Source organism: Cryptomeria japonica, chromosome 1, assembly GCF_030272615.1.
Source record: "Cryptomeria japonica chromosome 1, Sugi_1.0, whole genome shotgun sequence".
Taxonomy (NCBI): domain Eukaryota; kingdom Viridiplantae; phylum Streptophyta; class Pinopsida; order Cupressales; family Cupressaceae; genus Cryptomeria; species Cryptomeria japonica.
In genome coordinates, this window is record NC_081405.1 from 108,814,692 (window position 1) to 108,835,555 (window position 20,864).

Genomic DNA, 20,864 nt, shown 5'->3' on the forward strand with positions numbered 1-20,864 from the left:
AGGAAAGGGAAATGGAAACTGAGCAGGAGAAGAATAAGGAGGAAATGAGCAGAGAACATGATAAAGCTAGAGATGGGATTATTCTAGATAAACTCAAGAACTAGTCTGAGGCTCGAATGGGTTTTGATAGGTGGGTATATGAAAGAATCAATAAACTGGAAAAAATTGATAAGCAGTAGTGTAAAGCGGAAAAATCGAACCCTAGTTGTTCTCCCCTCCCCAACTCCAAGGAGAGAGAAGGGAGATGACTAGGGTTGATGGTTTTCACTTAGGGGAGACTTTACATTCAAAAGAGGGGTTGAAACCCACAAGATCCAATCCCACGCAATGCAAGATTGGATTCTAAATGAGTTTCAAGGGTTGTGACATCAAGGATACCCTCTTTTGTAAAGAATATAGATAGAATGATTGAACTAGGAATGTATGTAAAGTAAGAAAGATTCGCTTGTAAACAGAGATAGGGATATGGGATGAAGCTATGAACCTAGAATTAGCAGTAAAATGTCGAGGCGGCGCTGTTTTGCAAATTTGAGCGAAAGTTGACGCGACGATGGCGCCCGGCGTGCACACGGTCCTCCGAAAAATTGACGAAACGAAGGTGGATCTGTTCGTCTCTGCACAAAGATTCCAGATCTTCAATTACAGCCGCGTACCTGCAACCTACACACAGAAAAGAGAGGACAATTGGGGGGTTAGGGATTAGGGGTTTGCCTTTAGGTCAAACCCCGGTTTTGGAATTAACCAAGAAATGAGAATGTTGTAAATGTAAATGTTTGTAATGTAAACAAGTACCGATACCTTGTTGTAAGAATGTTTGTATTCTTACATGCAAAGGTGTAATGTATGTAGTATGTTGTATGTTGTATGTGATCTCCTCTTCAATGGTTAAATCCTTGTCTTGAATGCAACACCTAGCCTTGAATGGAGACTTAGAATGCTCAATTGCTTGAAGGAATGCTTGAATGCTTGAATGCTTGAATGCTTGAATATTGCTTCCGCGTCTTGCTCTTGCTTATTTCATTCCTCCCTTTCTAGGAGAGGAAAAGTAGTTTATATACTTGTCAATTAGGGTTGATAGACTAATTTTTCCGACCTTAGGTCAACCAGGAAACATTATTTCCTGAATTGCAAACTTAAAGACCCGATGCCCAAAAGAGACCGGGCCCAAAATAGGGCCAGGGACCAGGGCGCTGGGCGCCCTATTCCTAAAGGACCAAGGCACTGGGCGCCATGGTCCCACCTCCCGGGACAGCAGGGTGCAAGGAGGGATCAGGCCAAGGTGCAGAAAAATGCAATTTTTGGTGTTGTAAACAGGTTTCGGGGTCTCCATTCAGGTTCAATGTTGCGTCGCCATCGTGAAGACCCAAATGCAGTCAAAATTGCAAGTGTCACAATTTTAGGACGCTACATTTAGCCCCCACTTTAGCGGGAGTATAAGCGTATGCTCATACTTCCGGTAAAGTACAAGGAAACAACATTGAAAAACTTTCACCACGTCAAGGAGGCAAGATACACCAAGCCCCCAGTGGACTAAGGATCTTACGAATTCGATTGACAAAGTAAAAGGGAAGATCATGAGGGAGAACCATGACTGTCAGTAGTAAGGTCCCTCACTATGAGTCATGCAAGAAAGATATCAAAAATTTTCAAGGCAAAGCTAAATTTGTCAAGAAATTTTCAAGTATCTTCAAAAGATATGAACGGGATGTATGCCCCCCTACGTTAAAGCGATCGTACACGCCTCATCGGGGGTGATTGCTTTAAGGTAGTGATACATATAAGAAATGAGAAGGGAAAGGAGCACGTTATCACAAGGATTTAGCCCCCCAAGTGTGAGATAAGCCCAAGGATAATAGACACAAAACACAAAGCACAAGGTGACTTCACTTTCCATGGGGTTAGTATGTTGTATGATAATTCATGTATATCATATGTATGTATGCATAATTGTTCTTCATTCCCCAACCAAGGAAGGTCACCTAGAAGAAGGGAACACATGTGTCTTTTGAGTCAACATGAGAGAGACCAAAAGAGATCTCAATGCTTTGCATCGTCCTCAAGTAGACAACACTAAGGACAACAAATAGAAGAATGAGAATAACACATAGAAGAAGTAACAAAAGAGATCAAGAGAGGAGGAGAGAGTCTGCTATGCTAATGAAACTAGTCCAGCACGTCATCTACCCCCCCGATCTTGCTGATCAATATTTCAGGAAGGCAGGAAACACGCTAGAGGAGGAACATCCAACACAGCAGATGGAGCTATCACAAGATCCAAACAAGGGCTATGTTCATGTTCCGAGCCTCGTTGTTCTTGTCTAGGAGCTAGGATAAGTGCTTTAGAAAATTCATTAGATAGATGGTTATCAACATCAACATATTCATATTCACTATCAGAATGAACAGGAGTAACATTTTCATCATGAATAACATTTTCATCTATATCATCATCAAGATTTATAAAAATAGGATCTTTAACTCGCACTAGATCAAGACCATCATGCATCTTATGTTTAGGAGATTTCGGCTCAATCGTCGACTGAGGAGAAAATGGAATAATACTGGCTAAAGGTGTTTTTGGGGATTGCAAAGTTTGAAAAGCAGCTGCCTGAGCTCTAAGACGACGCTTTCGTAGGCGTTCATGTGCAGAACGATTCCGTCTAGTCTTAGTAGGAAGTTGAGGAGATTGAGGAGGAGGAATGTTCTCATCCTTAGCACTTGGGTGTTTAGGTTGTGTTCTCTTAGGTTGAACAATAGGAGAAGAGGAAGGTCTCTTCTCTCCATAAGAGGAAGGAGGAGGAACTGCTCCATATAAGGGAGGAATATTTGGTTTAGGAAGGAGACCAAGCCCATCATGACGAGGAGGTATAGGTCTACTTTTAGGAAGTTTATTAGTCATAGGCATAGTCACATTCATAGGGATGGGTTGGGAATCTTCTTGAGGAAAGACATTAGTTTTATCTTTCAAAGGAAGAACTTCCTTCTCAAGAATAACAGGAATATCAAGTTTGGGTGTTCTAGGTTCACTTAGAGATAGGATCATATCTTTTTTCCACTTTTGATAAGATTTAAAAAGATGATCACTTCGCGGAGGAAGAGATTGGAATTGTTTAGGCCAAAAGTAATCAATAGGAATGCTAGAAGTTCTTTCAGTTGGTTTAAAGAGACTCTGATTGACAATAACAACTTCACCATTATGGGGAAATTTCAAACACTTGTGAATAGGAGAAGCAATATCTTTCATGGAAGACAGCCAAGGATAGCCTAGCTTCACACGAAATTGTTCAGATGATGGAATAATAGCAAAGTCCACATCAAGGGATTTGTTATGGACCTCAATAGGTAATGTAATAGAACCAATTGCAGGAGAAGAAAATGCATCAAATAGTTTCAACACCACATTTGTTTCGTCATAGATCACTTGATTCGATTGCAAAGTAAAAAGAAATTCTTCAGTAATGACATTAACCATACAAGAAGGATCAATAAGCACTCCACGGCAAGGTGTATTCTTGACTTTTGCAACTACATATAAAGGACCATCAGATGCTCTGATAGTTTCACTGGAATCAAATGTGATGGAAGGTTCTTTAGGGATTTTCTACTGCTCTACAAAGTTAATCGCATTCGGAGTCATAGACACAAGATCATTAGGTGAGACAGAGGAATCATTAGTATCAATCGCATTAGAGGTATGAGAAGGCAATGGATCAGTAAAAATCTTAAGATTTTGGTTAGGAGGAGCTACAGATGTGTTGCCTTTATCATTCACTCTAGAAACAGAGATAGTATTATTATCAATCAAATCTTGAATTTTACCCTTTAAAGCAAAACATCTTTCAGTATCATGCCCAGGATGACGATGAAATTGACAAAAAGATTTGTTATCAAAATAGGGTGAATTAATCTTTGCAGGATCTATTTGCCTTATAGGAGGAAGAGTAAGCACATTTTGTTCCAATAACTTATTCATAATACTATGCAATGATTCATTCAAAGGAGTAAACTTTCTTTCTTTCTTGAAAAACTTAGAAATAGGAGGCACACCTGATGCTGCATTCACATTGTTGTTGATGATGTTTTCATTGAATTTAATGGACTCTCTGTTCGGTTTAAACTTCCCAAATGGTTGTTGACTACTATCACCCTTATCACTCAGAGCCATAGGATTTGCTTGTTCCATTTGACTCATAGTCAGTTGATAATTGTGAAGAGTTGCGCACAACTATCTCTTTGAATATCATTGTTAGGTACTGGAAAAGAAATTTGAGCATACAAATGCTTATATCTACCAATGAAATCAGTCACTTTTTCTTTAACACCTTGTTTACAATGCATTAAATCAATCAAAGTAACTTTAGGACTTATATTGTTTTGAAATTGTTGAATAAAAGCATTTGCAAGTTGTTCGAAAGAAGTAATAGAATAAGAAGGCAACGAGCAATACCATTGTAGGGCTTTATCTCTTAATGTTCTAGTAAACAGTTTTGCAAGCAACCTTTGGTCATAAGCAAAATCGGTACATATTGTTTGAAAGGTCTTAACATGTGTTAGAGGATCACCCTTACCATTATAAAGCTCCAAATGCGGGATTTCAACATGTTTAGGGGGGATAGCTCGAACAATGTCAAGAGAAAGTGGGCTCGCAACATCAAATGTGGGCACACTAAACATAGATTGATTCATAGAGGCAATTTGTTGCTGTAAAGAAGAGACAGTTTGTGCAAGATTATTGATGGTCGCTTCAGTCGAAGAGTTCATATTAGACGTGTTAGATTGTGATGGAGGTATTATGTTATTGAAAGAAGGTATTGATTGAGAGTAAGGTGGTGGGACACTATGATAGTTAGTCATAGGAGATGATTGGAAAGGAGGAACACTACAAGGAGGAATGGAATGGTTAAATGAATTGCCCCCTTGTGTCATGTTCATTTGTGGAGATATAATAGGAACACTCATTGAAGGAATGAATGAAGAAGTTGGATTGAATGAAGGAAGAGGGTTGATTGAAGAAGAGGGATTGCCCCCATGACTGGTGATCATAGGCAGAATGTCTTGTATTGAAGTAGTCATTATGTTTGATGTAAAAGTAGGTATACTAGCAATAGGAGTTGTCAAAGGAATAGAATGATTGACTTGAGTAGGAGGTTGTGTATAACCTAAAGTTTCAGCACAACTCTTCATAGGCATCACATTCAAATCCACAATGTGTGCAATACCATGCAAAATATCAATTCCATTCTTATCACTTTGAACCATACGCTTTAGACCCTCAATTAATGAAAGAGCTTCACTATCAGGGTATTCTTGAGACATCCATTGTCGAAAATCATCAAATTGGTTATCCAATTTTGAAAGTTGTTCTACAGAAACCTCATGGAGAGCTTCTTCATCATTAAGAGGATTAGAGGAATTACCCATGTCCTCGTTAAAAAGGCCATTCAAATTAGGTTCCATCTCCTTAGTAATTAAACCTTGGAAAGACTTAATTCTAAGGCTTCGTCTAACGGGAATAGTGTAAGTAGGGCTTATTGTTGTAAAACTCATGCACTAAAGAGAGAGAGAAGATTTTGAATTTTAGAGGTAGCAAATTTCAATAAAATCAACCAATCTCCTAGATTTAAGCTGTTAAATACAATCAGAACAATCTCCCAAAATTTCAGAAAAAATGTCAGGGACCGTGGCGAACGGAGTGCACACGGTCCTCGCAACTTTTTTTGAAATTTTCAGGGATGAAAGTGATGATGATTTTAAAGCTAATCTGAAAAAATTGAGTGATTTTACGATCTGTAGATAGGCCAAATTAAAGTTGCAATCTCAAAATTGAACCCTACCAAGATTGTTGAAAAATGCAGAATTTGAATTTTGAAAAAGAGAGGGAAACTGAAATTTTGAATTTTATGATTTTAGAGGGAATACTAAAAGCAATGCAAGTTTTGAAATTTAAAAATTGACTCAATTTCACGCAAAATTCAATTTTGAAAGTGGAAATCAAGGTTGTTGCAATTAAACACTTAATTTCAAAAGTCACAAACTGCAAAAATTTGAATAAAGCACTGAAATTTCGAATGAATGCCAACACACTTTTCAGATTCAGGATAGTAAGAAACACAATTTTGATATGAATTTTAATTTCAACAATTTTTGAATGATTAGAAGCCTCAATCCAAGCAATCGCTAGACCAACTTTGACTTTAATTTTGAAAGTGTTAAAATTGATAAAATCAGCCAAGATTCTGGATTTAGCAGAAAAATACAGTAAGATCTAGCTCCTGAAATTTTGGAAAAAATGTCGGGGACGATGGCGCTCGGGGTGCACACGGTCCTCGCAACTTTTTTCAAAATTTTCAAGGATGAGAGATATTGTGATTTTATTGCGGAATCCAAAGTTACAGCTGATTTGGAAGTGTTTTGATCAGTGGAATTATCAGTCAAAGGTTGAATCAAGAAGGTTTTAAAAATTAGGGTTTTGACATTTAACCACTTAATTTTTAGAATTAAAGCACAAATATGAATTGATAATTTACAATAGAAGGGTAGATCTGAAACAAGCATTAACAATTAAACATTCCACAAGTTTAATTACTAAAAAGAAAATTTTAGGGTTTTTATGCAATTAGCCTCTAAAATTTGCAAAAGATCAAACATGGAAATGTAATTAAGGAAACAAAATTTTCAGATCTAACCATGAATAATCAGAATGAGGATGTTCACGTCGGGTTCACCAAAATGTAAAGTGGAAAAATCGAACCCTAGTTGTTCTCCCCTCCCCAACTCCAAGGAGAGAGAAGGGAGATCACTAGGGTTGATGGTTTTCACTTAGGGGAGACTTTACATTCAAAAGAGGGGTTGAAACCCACAAGATCCAATCCCATGCAATGCAAGATTGGATTCTAAATGAGTTTCAAGGGTTGTGACATCAAGGATACCCTCTTTTGTAAAGAATATAGATAGAATGATTGAACTAGGAATGTATGTAAAGTAAGAAAGATTCGCTTGTAAACAGAGATAGGGATATGGGATGAAGCTAGGAACCTGGAATTAGCAGTAAAATGTCGAGGCGGCGCTGTTCTGCAAATTTGAGCAAAATTTGACGGGACGATGGCGCCCGGCGTGCACACGGTCCTCCGAAAAATCCGCGAAACGAAGGTGGATCTGTTCGTCTCTGCACAAGGATTCCAGATCTTCAATTACAACCGCGTACCTGCAACCTACACACAGAAAAGAGAGGACGATTGGGGGGTTAGGGATTAGGGGTTTGCCTTTAGGTCAAACCCCGGTTTTGGAATTAACCAAGAAATGAGAATGTTGTAAATGTAAATGTTTGTAATGTAAACAAGTGCCGATACCTTGTTGTAAGAATGTTTGTATTCTTACATGCAAAGGTGTAATGTATGTAGTATGTTGTATGTTGTATGTGATCTCCTCTTCAATTGTTGAATCCTTGTCTTGAATGCAACACCTAGCCTTGAATGGAGACTTAGAATGCTCAATTGCTTGAAGGAATGCTTGAATGCTTGAATGTTTGAATGTTCGAATATTGCTTCCGCATCTTGCTCTTGCTTATTTCCTTCCTCCCTTTCTAGGAGAGGAAAAGTAGTTTATATACTTGTCAATTAGGGTTGATAGACTGATTTTTCCGACCTTAGGCCGACCAGGAAACATTATTTCCCGAATTGCAAACTTAAAGACCCGATGCCCAAAAGAGACCGGGCCCAAAATAGGGCCAGGGACCAGGGCACTGAGCGCCATGGTCCCACCTCCCGGGACAGTAGGGTGCAAGGAGGGATTAGGCCAGGGTGCAGAAAAATGCAGTTTTTGGTGTTGTAAACAAGTTTCGGGGTCTCCATTCAGGTTCAACGTTGCGTCGCCATCGTGAAGACCCAAATGTAGTTGAAATTGCAAGTGTCGCAATTTTAGGACGCTACAAGTAGGAAGAGCAGGGAAAGAAAGATGAAAGTAACCAGGAGCAGTGGAAAAAGGTTATGGAGGAAAAAGTGGAGAAGCTGGAAGCTCAGATTAGTAAGTTGGAGGAAGGAAAGACAGCCATGAAGAACTTTTTGGTTATGATTCCGGATATCCTTACCTCTGTGACTAGGAATATGGAGGAAATTACCAAGTTCCTTGATGGCTCCAACACTTCCAAACCTGTTGTGGACCTAGATGTTGATGAGGATGCTATTGAGGCAGGGAACGTGGAAAGTGCTCCTGGTGGTGCAGCCAAAAGGACTAGGGCGAGTATGAAAAAAGATGCTTTGGCCTCTTCCAAGGAAATCCCAATGCTCAAGGGTAATATCAAATATTTGCAAGGGATTAGCGGAAATTTGGCTAATGCCCTTAAAAACATTTAGTAATTTATCTTTTTTTTTGTTTTGGCTAGATGTTGCTGGTTTTATTGGGCTTTTATGTTGGTTTTTGCCCAGAATTGTGTTGGTTTTTTTGCAGAATGTCTTTTGTTGTTTCTTAATGCTCTTATCTTTTAAGGATCTATTGTAAAGGGTTTTAGGGTCCCTTCAAAACCTGTTTTTCTCGTAATAAAAAACAAATGCATTCACAAGGATCTAATGAACATGCATAAAGATTATACCAAATAACACAAGATATATCATAGGGAAAACCCTTTTGGGAGAAAAAAAACTCACACTCCAAAATCATGGTACTTTGTATTCCAGTAAACTAATGGTTACAATATAATGTCAACACTTAGCTTCTTCAATAGTAGTCTACAACTGATAACATGCAATCTGGATTAATTTTGGCATCATAGCGTTTCACTTGTGAAACATTACTTTCCTAATACTCTCAAAAGCTACCTTATATAGAGAAATACAACCCAAGAGGTAGCTTCTAGATGAAGATACAACATGAGGATGTGCAAAACATTTGGCCCTATTTTTAGCCATCAAAAAGCATGCAAAGGACATGTGTACATCTCCAAATGACTCCCAACATATCTTACAACTATCATAAAATTACAACACTTACAGCTATAAGAGAATCCATCATATCTGACTATTATTAATTGATTCTCTTACAACCCGTTATAACACAACTTGGGCTCCCACCTTCTCCATGCAAAGGTATCTCCCGCCATTTGTACATTTTGCGATAGAATGTGTCATAGAATCTTGTCATAAAATTGTCATAACATAACACTTGTCAACGAGATCCTCAAAATAAAATGCCTTCCTCCACATGTGCAATATACGTGTCATACAGTCATCGTCGAGTAAATAATAAAAAATATAACAAAATAATATTAGGATTTGAAAAGGTTGAGACACCTTAATCTCAACATCAATCACACATAATCCTTTCTAACCTTGCAGTGGTTTAAAAAGAGGGTTAACATCTGAAGACTTAATTTCTTAGATTGCAATATAATAATATTGACAAGTAGGTTATTAGTTTGGTACTTGGTTATACATGTTTTGTTAGGGACATTCAATCCCTTAACATTCCATGTAGAAAACTTCATTGCTCTCTAGGGGAGGGAATTGCTCCTTTAGAACTCAACATGTATTTTTAATTATTGCTTTCTTATTTGACAAAATATTTTCTTCCCTTTCTTATTTAGCTTTCTCCCACATTTACTATAAATCCTATATTAGCATTTAGTAATTTAGATCTTGATTAACTAATGCATTTATAGTATGTGATAAGTAATTCATCAAAATCATATTTTGTTAGTTGTGTTTACAATTCAACCATGTCATAATGTTCATTATCATCACCAAATCAAACAAAATATAGCACATCGCTATAATAAATATTACTACAACTCACTAAATGTTTGATTTGGTGAATCCTCAAACGTATCGTCTACATGCCACTTGCAAAATTTCATTCAAACTAGTACAAGTTATCTAATACAAACATCATAGGTACACATCATAACTAAAAAATGCATGTGTCCCATTTACACTATTTGACTAGCTTATATGCACATCACATGTACACACAATGATATGCAACAAAATTCATAGGGAAATGATATGCTAAGATATCACAACAAGAAAATCATTTTTTATCTCACTAGAATGCCTTATTAGTGCTTTGAGATTAACTACCCTACTTTACATTTTATTATGTCTAATAATAGCATTGATGGTGGAGGGATGGCTAAAGGAAATGTAAACTAAAGAGAGCATGAGTGATAATGAGGTGGTCGATATATGAGAGAGAACATTATAAGTAATATAAGGAGAGGTCGAATGTCAAAATATTAATCTCGAAAAAAGAATAAAAGGAATTATTATTATTCATTATAATGAATAATTAAAATGTATCTTTTGAATTCACAATTTTCTTTAATTTGAAAACTTGATCATACATGCAATATGAGCTACCTTTAGTTTATAAAATAGTTCATACATAAGCTTCTCTTTGCTTCAAGAATATTTATTCAAACATTCATGGCCAACCATGTGAAGGTGGAAACTTACATGGCCTCCCCTAATCGACCTAAGACAACCACAAAAAACCATGCAACACCACACAACAACAACACAACAAAATACCAACACAACACAACAACAACACAACACATACATTTTATTTTATTAAAAAACAAAATTTATAGCTTTAAATATGCAATTAAATATGTTGATCATAATAACTATATTGCATGTCAAGTTGTCATATTTTATGATTTCTTGTGATGCATTGATACAAAATACAAATTATTAAAATCTCTAGAAATAATTTGAAATCAAGTCTTTTGTGATGTGCAAGAGATTTTAGTCAGAATACACATTTTAGTCAGAATACACATTTTAGTCATTTGTAATAATGTTAATCCTTATGTGAATGCTTATGTAGTGTTAATTACATTCACAAAGTGTATATTATGATTATCATTTGTGAAGTATATTTGTATTGTAATTTATTTTCAAATTTGTGTTTTTTTATTTTAATGTTGAGATAAAAATTAATATTCTGAAAATAAAAATAAAAATCAGTCAAAATTATTCAAAAATCCAAAGAAGGAGATATATATTATCTTAAAGAATGGTCTTGGCCTATCAACCATTCTTTAAGGAGTTGAACAAACACACGACCTTAACGAATAACCATGGCCACTGATTATTCGCTTTGGTCTTTAAAAGGTGTTTTTAGCCCCTTCCAATAAAAAAACTTTATTGTTAAATGATATATTTGTACATGTTACAATGATATTAGGTCAATGCCTAATTTAATCCCTTGCTTCTCTAGATACACACTAGATATGTCAGTCATAGGCTTTCTCCAACTATAATTGTGAAAAATAACTAGTTCAAAAAATTGGTCAACTCTCTTTGAGATCTCCTTGTTATCAAGGTATTAAGACACTCATTGTTGTCGCCTTCAACCTACCTATTCCAAGAATATTTTTCCCTGCAACATGCTTCCAATTTGTAGTTTATTTGTTAGTCAAAATAAATATGTAAATAACATCTTTTAAAGAAAGAAGAAAAAGAATACAATCACAACAATATCTTAACCTATCAAACCCAATTAATTTTATTACAATCTATTTATATTCAAAGCAAAATGGTAATACCCCTCCCTTATTTCTAAAGCAAAATGGTAAGACCCCTCCTTTATTTCTAAAGCAAAATGGTAAGAAATTTCTACCCAACTGTAAAGACACCAAATCTATAAAATAATCTTATGATGAAAGGTATATAGTCAAGAAGCGCACCTACAAGACAATTAGTCACACAAAATGATGGTGAAAACAATCTAAAATGTTAGGCACATATACTCACCAACAAAGTTCAGTTAGATAATATTTGAGCTTTTGCACTACTACACCAAAAATTTGCAAGCCACAGCATGTACAGACATACCAGAAGCCTAGTGGGCATTGCAGCTGTATGCAGGTACAGAATTCAGTTATCTGAGGATTAGGATCAGTTGGTGTTGTGCACATGTCATACAAAAAGGCCAGCCCAGTAATTTGTGGGAGAGGTGGTGGAGCTTCAGCAGCAAAAGTCCCTCCTGTAGTTATCACATACACCATAGTACCCATTATTCTCAATGCAAATTCATGAGTTAAGTATAACATGGAATGCAGAATCATACAACTAAAATTACCTGTGTTAAGTATTGCAGTGATTTCTGTATTCACATTGTTTAATGGGCTGCCTTTAATGAGAATAAGTGTGATACACATCACAAACAGAACAATTTTCCCCGTGTTTTTCATCTTCATATTCATACTACAATGGTAGGCTTGCTACATATGCCCGCTACCAATACCTGCATTGTTAGGTACCACTTGCATTACAATAATGACAACAAATAATTTGTAACATGGAATGCAGAATCATACAACTAAAATTACCTGTGTTGAGTATTGCAGTGATTTCCCTGTACTCACATTGTTTAATGGGCTGCCTTTAATGGGAATCAGTGTGATACACATCACAAACAGAAGAATTTTCCCTGTGTTTTTCATCTTCATATTCATTCTACAATAGTAAGCTTGCTACATATGCCTGCTACCAATACCTGCATTGTCAGGTACCAGCAGGTACCACTTGCATTACAATAATGACAACAGATAATTTGTATAATGGAATAGCTTAAAATTTGTAGCAAATGAGAAACAATCAAAGAAAGGTAGAGGTCAGATTACTGGATTTCTTTTTATATTTGCATTTCATAAAAAATTAAAAATAAAACGATTTGGACTATCCTTCATTTTCAGTAGATCATCAGTCAAAGCATACCAATCTTGCTCTTGCAGTGTTTTGGATGACATTATCTAATTAACCTATGCTTAGTCAAATTTCAGCCTAGCGTCTCTTAGATATTACAGTCTAAGAACACTACCCAACATCTCTTGATCATGAACTAGAATTGTTGGCTTATTTAATATTTTATATTAGGTAAAACCAGCGATGGAAAATAAAATGAACTTTCTTAATCCCAGAGTAGAAGTTCAGTGCATTTCAAAACTTAACTGTTGAATATCACTGGCTCTCACCCAATCAACAAATGTATTGGAGTCATCCATTTATATGCTACCTTAAGTTTAATGACTACATTTGGGTCATCCTCCAACCATCCAAGGGCTGTCAAGTGTTACAAATAAAAATGTATACTAATATGCTGAAACCCTACCGATTTTCATATGGCTTTTTATCAGAGAACTCATCCAAAGATGTAATTAGACTATGCAAATAAATCAAAGCAGACAACAGAAACCAAAAATTCCTAGCCAAAGAAAATTTTGAAGAGTAGCAGAAATCAAATCAAATAGTAATAAAGGTTTATGTTATTGCACAAAATAACTAAATAAAGCAATATCTGGAACAAGGTTTTCTTCACCAGTTCCTTCTATACACTGAAGAGGATAAGGAGGCTCTGGCTTATCTGGACATGCATGGTAGATCACAAGTAAAATGTCTTATTGGCCATTTTCGAGCACTAAATTCCCTAGCCAACCTTGTGCTCTCCTCCACCATAACAATTATAGCTGTTGATTGTAGACTTGAGGAGCCAGCCAGAAGAGAATCCTATTACTTTTTCTTCCCAAATATTATTAATTTGACATCAGAAATGAGACAAAATATAGTGCAATGCTTATCAATGAATAAATAAAATCAATTTATATGGAACCAGAACAGTTGTTTGCAAATTGGTAATTTGAAAATGCTGCTATATTCATCAATTTCAAATTTTCAACAACTCGAGAAAGAGCTTAATTTTTAAGTCGTTCCATGTCAACTCTATGAAGGGATAAAACTAATCAATTGACAAATCTTTCAGAAAACATGAGACAAAGACGTGGGACACTTTAGTGCATGACAGATTATATCATGCCGTGAAAAATGTCAAGTGATGACTTTTTGGAACTGCATTTTGTATTATAATCCATATTTTTAACCTACAAAATATTTTGATGGACAACAAAGTATTGAACATTGATAATCCTATTATCATTTTATTGATCTTAGAGAAACCATCATTTATAAGAAATATTCGATCCCAACATTGAAAGATAAAATAGACAGAACGGGTGAAAGGTTTATCTCCTACATCAAAATATACACACTGAATTTTGTAATTCAAATGTGGAACTTAAAAGGAAACAAGTGAATACCTGGTGCAGTGTATGTGTTGGAGCACATGGTTGGCTTCCCTCTCCATGAGTTTGGCTAAGCAAAAATCAGCCATCCAAGCCGACATGTGACTGACCATTAGTTGGCTTCACATCTCTCCAAGCACAACCCCTGAGCCATTCCCCTCAACAATTTTGTATCTGCTCACCCAACCAAAATCAACTCACTAAGGCTACCATTGGTTATAAATTCTTACGGAAGTAACATATACTGAATGAAGACCAAGTTGCTATATGAGGAGTTGAATAGGATTTGCGCTCGATAGAAAATCAAAATGGATTAGCGGTGCTGAAGAAGATCAACTCATTGCCTTAGAACACAGAGAATTCAAACACTGGATTAGCTATGTGATCTACTCATTGCCTCAGAGAAGCTACTTGTGATCTACCATGCAAGTCATAAGGAACTTCCCATATCTACTTCTCTGCATCGGTTATATGAACTCTTGTTGGGTTCTGCATCTCGTGCCTGCACTGGAATCTCAATTCATGAGTCCTCTACTCAAGCCAAAAGGATTTAAAAGGAGAATAGGAAAACCATAAGTCTAAATGCACCTAAAAATAAACACGAGTGAAAACAAATCAAAACATTCATTCCGAAGGAAATCAAATCACTCTGCAAAAACTGAAGATTAAGTGAAAAAAGGTCGTCTGAAACTTAAGTGTTTTATCTATAGATCTATACTCCAAAGGGGGGAAAGTAACTAATGGGTATTAGGTGAAAATGTATTTATTACATCAAAGCATTAAATTATCTCATGTCATGCCCACCACTGTCATCGCAAGGGTAGAGGATAATAAAACTAGGGGTGTATTAAACTATTTGGTAGAATGTGGTGTTAAGACTCTTTAGATAGAGAAAAGGCTGAAACATACCATACACCAGCTGAACGTCATTGTTATTTATGCCAGCGAAAAACTTGATATTCACAACTTTGACCTCTTGAAATTAAAGATTGGTGGGTGCCTTGAATCATCAAGATATAAGGATGAGTCAGAAATACATATTGTAGTATTTGATTTAAATTTTATGACAAGCATGGAAACTACTGAGACTAAATAATTTCAATCCAAAACAAAAGTTCTTTTCAAAGTTTATCATGCACATTTGAATTGATTAGATTTTCAGCAAGCAATAATGAACTATTTCTTACCTAAGAAGAATTGCGTGGAAGAACATTTTGCCCTTGGTTGCTCTGCCTCTTACTTGTTTGGCTCTTCCTTTGCTCCTCCACAAATGTGTGACACCAAAATAAAACAAAACATAATAGAACAAATAAAAGATGAGTAAGATAAACAGACAGACCACATATAAATGGAAAAAAAAGATAAACAGACAGACCAGCGTGCACACTATACAGAAAAAAATAAAAAATAAAAACAAAACACACACATGAAAAAAAATTGAACAAACAAAGAGAAATAACAAAAGACAAAACAAAACATTGACAGAAATGGACAATAACAAAACGGAAAAAATGTCTGTAACCAAATAATGGTATACACAAGAAACACACATATTAAAGGCAATTAAAGGCAGTTAGTCACACAAAATGGTATGAAAACAATCTAAAATGTTATCAGATCCCCTTTTGTATTCATTCATGTCAACCTCATCAAGCACGTCAATTTCAATGATTGTAGCTTCTTTGTATTAATACTGCCCACAAATAATCCCATTAGTTTTTCCTTGAACAAAACAATGGCACCTACCTAATATATTTCAAAATATTCCAAATATCTCAATACTAGAAAATGGGATTTCATTCTCTATTTTATAAAACCTGCTAACCTGAAGCTAAGGAAAATCATATCCCTGTATTTCATTTGAACTATTAAAGAAAATGAATAAATCCAACATACCTATGAGAGCTCCTGAAACAAGGAATCCAAAAATATATTAAACCCTAAAGCAAAATTACTAGATTCCAATGGTAAACAAACTTTACTACTCGGTAAAATACGTAACCAAACAAATATCAGTTAGCTGATACTTCAGCTTACTAAATATTTAGAAAGCCAACAAACAATACCATGCTACACTAAAAAGACTATAGAACAGAGCATGTATGGACATACCAGAAACCCAAAAGGGCATTGCAGTTGTATGTCCTATGAGATCAATGAACTGTTGAACCATATCTAGTGGAGACGAACCTGCAAAACAGTAAAGTTCTGCAAACCCCAATGTCCTTGTATGTTAGTTTACTGGCTGTATAAAAAGTATCCATCTCATAGCTATTCATCAATAGGACTCTATGCTGAACCTCCCTTTCTTGAATCCCTGTGAAAAAGAGGGGAGCCATACAAATCTATGTTTAAAACTTTAAATTAAAGATATCAATATCAGTTGTATAAAGAGCATAAGCTTCATTTGGAAGAATCTTAACCCCATTGACCCGTGTGTTCTCTCCCAACCCATACAGTGAAACTTGTACTGATTTCCAGATAATGATAATTGAAAACCAAATAGTGATCCTGATTTCCAGATACTGATCCTTCAAAACCAAGCTGTCATACTAGGAGTTGAATAGGGACCTCTCCATGGGATTTGTGGTTGATAGAAAATCCAAATAAATTAGCTATGCAGGAGAAGATTAACTCAATGCCTGAGAACACATACAATTCATTTAAACATTGGGTTAGATGTTTTGGAAATATGGCTTCCTTCTAGAGCAGCTACTTGTGATCCAGGAAGCAGGTCATAAGGAATGCAATCATGACTACTTGCCCTCTACAATCACTAAGTTAATTCAAATAAGACTTACAATCGTGACTACTTGCCCTCTACAATCACTAGGTTAATTCAAGGTTTAAATTTCAGCTTACACATGATCACTTTCTTTCACAATAATGGCTTGATTAATCACAATAACAAAGCGGGTCACACTATGGCTTCATTAATCACTCATACATCCACTCATGACTACATCCAATTCTGTAAACAAATACACGTGACTGCATCCAACTCTGTAAACAAATACAAGCAAATAATGAATAAGATGTAAACAAATTACCAGGAATAAGATTTTGTCCTTGGTTGCTCTGCCTCTCCTCTTTTTTCCACCTCTTTCTTCTACTCTGCATATGTAAATTTTTTTTTAAAGAAAAATACATAATATTAGCAAGTATAAGAGTATCAAATCCAGTTCAACAAACAACTGAAGATAGAATTCACACTATCACATAACCATGTAAGCAAATAATGATATACAAGAATATTAGTTTAGATACCTGGCCAGGAAGATAGTAAGAGTTGTGTTGAACATCCAGATTGTTTTGGTTCTCTTTTGTTTCTTCATGGGGTGCAACAATCCCAACCACATGAACTGCTGCCCCATCCACCCCATCCAAGCAGACCTAGCAAACTATCGCTGGATCAACTAGAGAAGGGCAACAAATCAATTTTTTTGGTTCTCTTTTGCTTCTTCATGGGGTGTAACAATCCCAACCATGTGAACCGCTGCCCCGTCCACCCCATCCAAGTGGACCTAGTGAACTATGTTTGGATCAACTAGAGAAGGGCATCTTCATGGGGTGTAACAATCCCAACCATGTGAACCACTGCCCCGTCCACCCCATCCAAGCGGACCTAGCAAACTATCTTTGGATCAACTAGAAAGGGCATAGGTTTAGGCTTGTTAGATGGCAGTCTTTATTAGAACTCTACTGCCAGGAGGCTTCAAGCCATCTCATCCTACGCTGAGGATATGTCATCTTCACAGTAGGGTTGGGTACTAATTATGCACAGGGTATGTAGGTAGGTATAATATGACTTACTCCCATCAATTCAAGCGCTTCTCATTAGAAAAGGATTGCTGGTGTAATGCGCACTACACCATGGGTCCCTTCCATTTCTTGAGCTTTTGCACCAGTAGCAATGGTGGCAAGTAGGGGTCTCTAAGCATTGGTTGTCTGGGTAGGGGATTCGGTGTATCTCATACTACACTGTGATCTGTCCTCGAACCCAAGGGTTATACGAGCTTATCAGAGAATTCCCAAGTAGTGACCTTCAACGCTGAAGAGTCTGTCCACCTAGGAGAATTAGCTTCCGACTGATATCACCTTGTGACCTTAGTGGTATAGTCATCTAACTTCTTCCCCATCTCGGGTAGCACTTGGCATTGGTCACCCCTGTGCTATAGGTAACTACCCATGTACCCTCCGATACTATGATTAGCTCCGGTTATCACTACCCGTACGATTGTTCCCGTATCATATCCAGGGTAGCTCTTAGCAATCTTCACCTCCATGGACTAGGTGAAGGTTGGCTAATCCCTAGCAATGGTACAAGCATCGATCATTGGCACGGTCCAATGACTGCTTGTCACCGCTTCAATAATCCTGGAGGTTCAATTCTTGGGTCATCTCTAGCCCGAGTCTTCCTATCATTCTATGGTGACTCCAACTAGATATGTATACAAAGAAGCTTCAACTATGGTCGGTTCCAACTAACTAGATGTGTATCCATCAAGAAGGAAGTTGAATGAACTCAAGTCAGCAAGATCCAACTTCCATGAATTGCACGACAATCTCAATTTAATTTAAAAGTTTAGTTTCAAGTGGTATATGATTAGTGGCAGCAAGATTCCCCATGATCATTCCCTTAGCCATGGCTCATTAAAGTCAAATTCAGCATTGAGAAGGGGTTGTTATAATGGCAGATATAGGGCATATTGGTGTCTTAGCTCTCTTAGGAAGCCCATCGCCGGTAACTTAACCCGAGAGCCTCAAACTAGTAGTTTACTCATCTATATGGCAACCCAACTACTTAGTCCATAACAGAGGCTATTAAGTTGATGATTGCCAGAACTAAAACTCATTTACTTCATCACATTTACTGGTGGTTTCTTCTAATATTTAATGGTTATTGAAGTTGAGTAAGAGTTTATGTTTACTCATTTATTTCTATGTATAGATATTTGCCTCTATTTGCTTCACCATTTTCAGCTGACTGAGCTTTACTCATTTATTTTATTTTTAATAATATTCCCCATATGCAAACAACCCATTTCGTCCCTTAGCTGCCATTTATCTACCTTCGTTATCTGCTGCACTTCACTGACGAACTGGAGTAATTTTATGGTAATACTAGCTGCAACTTTTTTTTTAACTTCTAACAAAATTGATTAACAAGGCTGAAAAGAGATATCTAACATCTTCTAAAGCAGATTTTAGCGTCATCTATGAGGATTGACTGAAGGGACTATAACTAACAAAGTTTAAAGGAAATTTCTCAACAAAAACATTACATGTGGAGTAGTTGCAAAATCATTTCTCAACAAAAACAAGGTGTTTGAAGCTAGTATTCCTTAACTGCATTAATAGGGAATTTCCACTTGCAAATCTAATTTCATAAATTAATTCTTTTAAAACTTAACCTCCACAGCATCTCATACACAGCAACATACCTACAGTGATCACCTTTGTGCAGCATTTGGTTCATTATCTAAGTACCTAGATCAGCCTTATTACTAATTCGACCTACAATTGAAGCTTAATGCTAAGGGGTGGAAGATTTCTTCTGTTGTATGTTCAATTCCTAAAGTGTTTTCTATTCTAATCATTTGCCAGCAATTTAGTGATAGAATCATCATAAAGAAAATCAGAGATTTTGTAAATAAAATTTGTAGAGAAAGAACCCGCGAGGGCACAAAAACTTTCTCTCCTGTCTCCAAAATGCCACACCTTTACTCTTAGGCTTCTCTTTCTCCTATCCATGCCTCTATTCTTCTCCTTCTTGCTACCCCCCACACAGCTTGTTGAGGGGTTTTTTAAAGGTAAACACCCCCCATTTTCCATACGGTAGGTTTGTTTTCTTCTTCCTGTGAAGACTGAGTAACCATGCCCAGTAATGGCATGTCCAGCCTTACCCTCCATCACCTTCCCCTCTCCCGTTTATTGCTGGTTGTCTCCTACACACCTTTCATGACATGCCCTCTCTTGATCGCTCAAATAAAAGCCACGACGTCCTCTCCTTTCACAATATTCAATCTATATTAAGCCAATATGCTTTTAGTGGGGGTTTTTTGCCCGCCAAAGTGTAAGACAATCCGACGACTGTTGCTTTCTGGTCACCGATCACTTTTCCCAGCGAGCGGCAGGTGGCTTCTTGGTTGTTTGGCTTGGATTTTGACATGTGTCCCTTGAACGAATCTCAAAAGTGGCGAACAGTAAGTGATGGGTTGTGCTTTGTTTGGTTTTCATTTCCCATTATCATTTTGAATGTTTTTGGTTTGCAAGTTTTGGTTTGTTCAAGGTTCCATCTGCCATTCGGTCTGTGCATTTGGTGAGTGTGTGCATCCATCTGCAAGTTTTGGCTTGATTAAGGTTCCATTTGGCGTTCGTTGAGTGCAGGCTTGGGCTACGAGTGCATTTGGTGAATGCATTAGAGCGGTTGCAGGTGACCTATTTTGACAACATACAAAGGTTTTTGTTTGTTTAATGTCATGTTTTTTGGTGTTTTGATAATGGTTTCTTTGTTGATTAGGGTTCTTGGGCGTTGGCTCGGTGCAAACCTCTGCGAGTTTTTGTTTGGTGTTCGCTAAGTGGTGAATGCATTAGACCGCGTGGAGGTATGGCAAACGGTAACTGATGGGTTGTGCTTTGTTTGGTTTTCATTTCCCATTATCATTTCGAATGTTTTTGGTCTGCAAGTTTTGGTTTGTTTAGGGTTCCATCTGCCATTCGGTCTGTGCATTTGGTGAGTGCGTGCATCCGTTTGCAAGTTTTGGCTTGATTAAGGTTCCTATTG

At 36.8% G+C, this 20,864-nt stretch overlaps 1 long non-coding RNA gene across 7 annotated transcripts; it reads right to left on the minus strand.

The window, feature by feature from the left end:
• Window positions 1-10,967: 10,967 nt before the first annotated feature.
• LOC131026851 (uncharacterized) lies at window positions 10,968-20,037 on the minus strand. Of its 7 annotated transcripts, none has more exons than XR_009102405.2 (10): window positions 17,345-19,456; window positions 17,128-17,191; window positions 15,265-16,719; window positions 14,987-15,077; window positions 14,500-14,584; window positions 14,093-14,251; window positions 12,329-12,495; window positions 12,079-12,243; window positions 11,832-11,982; window positions 10,968-11,386 (listed from the first exon to the last, which is right to left on the minus strand). It is a non-coding gene; the product is annotated as an uncharacterized LOC131026851 (long non-coding RNA). The 7 variants fall into 7 exon arrangements; XR_009102401.2 differs by having other exon boundaries at window positions 14,500-14,579; window positions 17,345-19,450; XR_009102406.2 differs by having other exon boundaries at window positions 12,365-12,495; window positions 14,093-14,579; window positions 17,345-20,037.
• Window positions 20,038-20,864: the final 827 nt, after the last annotated feature.